Genomic DNA, 5,000 nt, shown 5'->3' with positions numbered 1-5,000 from the left:
TCTCTATTTCCTGAGGAGACTGAGGTCCTTTAACATCTGTCGGACGATGGTGAGGATGATCTACGAGTCTGTGGTGGCCAGTTCTATCATGTTTGCTGTTGTGTGCTGGGGCAGCAGGCTGAGGGTAGCAGACACCAACAGAATCAACAAACTCATTCGTAAGACCAGTGATGTTGTGGGGATGGAACTGGACTCTCTGACGGTGGTGTCTGAAAAGAGGATGCTGTCCAAGTTGCATGCCATCTTGGACAATGTCTCCCATCCACTACATAATGTACTGGGTGGGCACAGGAGTACATTCAGCCAGAGACTCATTCCACCGAGATGCAGCACAGAGCGTCATAGGAAGTCATTCCTGCCTGTGGCCATCAAACTTTACAACTCCTCCCTTGGAGGGTCAGACACCCTGAGCCAATAGGCTGGTCCTGGACTTATTTCCTGGCATAATTTACATATAACTACTTAACTATTTATGGTTCTATTACTATTTATTATTTATGGTGCAACTGTAATGAAAACCAATTTCCCCCGGGATCAATAAAGTATGACTATGAGATGGACTTTTCTCAGCAAGTAGTGTGTGTGTGTGTGTGTGTGTGTGAGTGTGTGTGTGTGTGTGAGTGTGTGTGTGAGTGTGTGTCTGTGTGTGTCTGTGTGTGTGTGTGTGTCTGTGTGTGTGTGTGTCTGTGTGTGTGTGTGTGTGTGTGTGTGTCTGTGTGTCTGTGTGTGTGTGTCTCTGTGTGTGTGTGTCTGTGTGTGTGAGTGTGTGTGTGTGTCTGTGTGTGTGTGTGTCTGTGTGTGTGTGTGTGTGTCTGTGTGTCTGTGTGTGTGTGTCTCTGTGTGTGTGTGTGTGTGTCTGTGTGTGTGTGTATGTGTGTGTGTGTGTGTGTGAGTGTGTGTCTGTGTGTGTCTGTGTGTGTGTGTGTGTCTGTGTGTGTGTGTGTCTGTGTGTGTGTGTGTGTCTGTGTGTCTGTGTGTGTGTGTCTCTGTGTGTGTGTGTCTGTGTGTGTGAGTGTGTGTGTGTGTCTGTGTGTGTGTATGTGTGTGTCTCTGTGTGTGTGTCTGTGTGTGTGAGTGTGTGTGTGTGTCTGTGTGTGTGTGTGTCTGTGTGTGTGTGTGTCTGTGTGTCTGTGTGTGTGTCTCTGTGTGTGTGTGTGTGTGTCTGTGTGTGTGTGTATGTGTGTGTGTGTGTGTGAGTGTGAGTGTGTGTCTGTGTGTGTCTGTGTGTGTGTGTGTGTCTGTGTGTGTGTGTGTCTGTGTGTGTGTGTGTGTGTGTGTGTGTGTCTGTGTGTCTGTGTGTGTGTGTCTCTGTGTGTGTGTGTCTGTGTGTGTGAGTGTGTGTGTGTGTCTGTGTGTGTGTGTATGTGTGTGTCTCTGTGTGTGTGTGTCTGTGTGTGTGAGTGTCTGTGTGTGTCTGTGTGTGTGTGTATGTGTGTGTGTGTGTGTGAGTGTGTGTGTGTGTCTGTGTGTGTGTGTGTGTGTATGTGTGTGTGTGTGAGTGTGTGTGTGTGTCTGTGTGTGTGTGTGAGTGTGTGTGTGTGTGAGTGTGTGTGTGAGTGTGTGTGTGTGTATGAGTGTGTGTGTGTGTGTGAGTGTGTGTGTGTGAGTGTGTGTGTGTATGAGTGTGTGTGTGTGTGAGTGTGTGTGTGAGTGTGTGTGTGTGTATGAGTGTGTGTGTATGTGTGTGTGTGTATGTGTGAGTGTGTGTGTGTGTATGAGTGTGTGCGTGTGTGTGTGTGTGTGTATGTGTGAGTGTGTGTGTGTGTGTGTGTGTATGAGTGTGTGTGTGTGTGTGTGTGTGTGTGTGAGTGTGTGTGTGAGTGTGTGTGTGTGTATGAGTGTGTGTGTATGTGTGTGTGTATGTGTGAGTGTGTGTGTGTATGAGTGTGTGCGTGTGTGTGTGTGTGTGTATGTGTGTGTGTGTGTGAGTGTGTGTGTGTGTGTGTGTGTGAGTGTGTGTGTGTGTGTGTGTCTGTGTGTGTCTGTGTGTGTGAGTGTGTGTGTGTGTGTTTGTGTGTTGTTTGACCTAATTTTCTCCTCCTATGTCTTGCTGTCTTATCTCAGCAGATTTGAGGAGCTTGGTTAAAGTATGAACTAGGACATAAGAGGAGATCACAGAACCAGTCTGAAGTATCAGCACCTTTGAAGGATCGCGCGGAGGCTGGGGAGATTTAGTTGAATCCGGGATCGTTCCCGTTGAAAGGAAACTGGTCCATTGATCTTGCAGACAGAGCACTGAGAGTCACCTTTTGTGAGAAAGAAACGCTTACTGCAGCAGCAAATTTGCCAATCAATAAGTGGCTGATTAAGGTAGATAGGGCTGAATAATATAGCCAGTACCGAGGTTAATATCAAGGACAGGGTTGAACAGCAAAGGAATCAGATTAAACACATGGAAGCTCTACTGAATGTTAATGTGCCTGCTTTGGCCTGTGTTACTGAAAGGGGGTTGGTGATAGTCCGAACACTGTTCACAAGGGCCCCCTGTGCCTTGTGTGCCCTGTCGTGTGACGCACGATGCAATTACAAACGAAACCCCTCCTTTTACTGGACGTCTCTGGAAAACCGTCGTCTTATCCCCTGGATTCCGTGGTGAGAAACCCGCCTTTCCCCCGGCGTCGAACGTCCAGGGCGTGTACGGCTCTGCTCCCGCCAAATCCGTGAGGCTGGGAGGTCTCGCCCACCCGAGCCTCCTCCAGTTTGTGTGAATGCTCTGTGATTTACTGCCCCCGCAAAGAGATAACAGATCGCACACTGGCTACAATCTATAAAGCATGTTTAAGAATGCTAATTTAAGCAAACGTTTAAGAAAGTAAAAAAAAACAAAAAGGACCCATTACTCTTTCTTTCTTTTTAAATCTTTTTATTAATTCTCCAAAATTATAAACAGAATAACAATATTGATACAGAGAGATTGGGATAATCTTATTGTTGTTATGCACAAAAAAGACTTCAAATAATACAGGTGTAATAGACTTTCAAACTCTTACTATAGTTAATCATAAAGAAAAAAGAAATAAAAGGAAAAAAAATGCGAAGAAAAACCCCCCCAAAAAACAAAAAAAACTAAATACTAAACCCAAAAAGAAAGCAAATGGAACAAAACAAGGCTAGACCAATATCTTAAATCGAATACATTCAATAATGTTGTCTACTCCACTCCTCTATTCATATATTTTAAGTTAATAAAAAGGATTTGGAAAAGGTCAAATTACATCATATGAAAATGTTGTATGACTCTTAAACAGTTAAAAGTGCACTTAAGCGGGAGCTCATCTTGAACTTGTTTTTAACTGGACCCTCGGTCTGCGTGAAAGCACGCATCACCTTCCGAACGTCGCTCGAAATCAATCTCGGACAAACAGGCCCCCCACGGGAGTATCGGTCCTTCCTCCTTGAAGCCAGTCATCTCCACAAAGCATCTTGTGCAACAGGGACCTTCCCTCCTGACCGCCTCCCAGCTCCCGCCAACAAAGACCTTCAGCCCAGCATTCTCCCAGATCCACCATCCTGACTGGCTGACACCACATTCCTAAGTTGAACAACAAAGCCCCTTATCTCAGCTCAAACCCAGACAGGCTGAAAGCAGAACAGACCGCTCTTGCAGAACTGCTGAAATGAAATACCTACAGCATAGCAGTAAAAACCTGAACCAGGGTGTTACACATTGAAGGTGCAACCCGTGGGTGTATTTCATCAGACGTCCGAGGAGACGTGTCTGTCGCCAAAGACTCTAGCTGATTTCTACAATGTAGAGCTTTCTGGGGTCGCATCGATGCACAGGACTGGGGAAAGCTGCAAGAAAGCTTTACCCTTAGCCAGGTCCATCAAGGGCACCTTCAAAAGATGTTCCATCAAGAAGGCACCATCCATCATGGGTGAGTGGGCAAATTCATGGCAGATGCAATTTAATGTGGATAAATGTGAAGTTATCCACTTTGGTGGCAAAAATAGGAAAACAGATTATTATCTGAATGGTGGCCGATTAGGAAAAGGGGAGGTGCAACGAGACCTGGGTGTCATTATACACCAGTCATTGAAAGTGGGCATGCAGGTACAGCAGGCGGTGAAAAAGGCGAACGGTATGCTGGCATTTATAGCGAGAGGATTCGAGTACAGGAGCAGGGAGGTACTACTGCAGTTGTACAAGGCCTTGGTGAGACCACACCTGGAGTATTGTGTGCAGTTTTGGTCCCCTAATCTGAGGAAAGACATCTTTGCCATAGAGGGAGTACAAAGAAGGTTCACCAGATTGATTCCTGGGATGGCAGGACTTTCATATGAAGAAAGACTGGATGAACTAGGCTTGTACTGGTTGGAATTTAGAAGATTGAGGGAGGATCTGATTGAAACGTATAAGATCCTAAAGGGATTGGACAGGCTAGATGCAGGAAGATTGTTCCCGATGTTGGGGAGGTCCAGAACGAGGGGTCACAGTTTGAGGATAGAGGGGAAGCCTTTTAGGACTGAGATGAGGAAAAACTTCTTCACACAGAGAGTGGTGAATCTGTGGAATTCTCTGCCACAGGAAACAGTTGAGGCCAGTTCATTGGCTATAGTTAAGAGGGAGTTAGATATGGCCCTTGTGGCTACAGGGATCAGGGGGCATGGAGGGAAGGCAGGTACAGGGTTCTGAGTTGGATGATCAGCCATGATCATACTGAATGGCGGTGCAGGCTCGAAGGGCCGAATGGCCTACTCCTGCACCTATTTTCTATGTTTCTATGTTTCTATGAAGGACCTTCCTGCTACCATCGGGGAAGAGGCACAGGAGACACACACTCAATGAACAGCTTCCTCCCCTCCGCCATCAGATTTCTGGGGGTCCACGGACGCACGATCACCACCTGACAGGCTTTGCCCTCTCCGTTTGCAATTTATTTATTGCTTTAATACTCGCTCGTTCTGTGTTGCGCCGTACGATGTCATCATTGCGCGCCGTGTCTGTGACATCATCATTGTGTCGTCCCGTGACCACGATCGCTCTTGGCAAACCTTTC

This window comes from Mobula hypostoma, chromosome X2 (genome assembly GCF_963921235.1).
Source record: "Mobula hypostoma chromosome X2, sMobHyp1.1, whole genome shotgun sequence".
NCBI lineage: Eukaryota > Metazoa > Chordata > Chondrichthyes > Myliobatiformes > Myliobatidae > Mobula > Mobula hypostoma.
The sequence above is the reverse complement of the archived record's forward strand: the minus strand, read 5'-3'. Positions refer to the sequence as shown.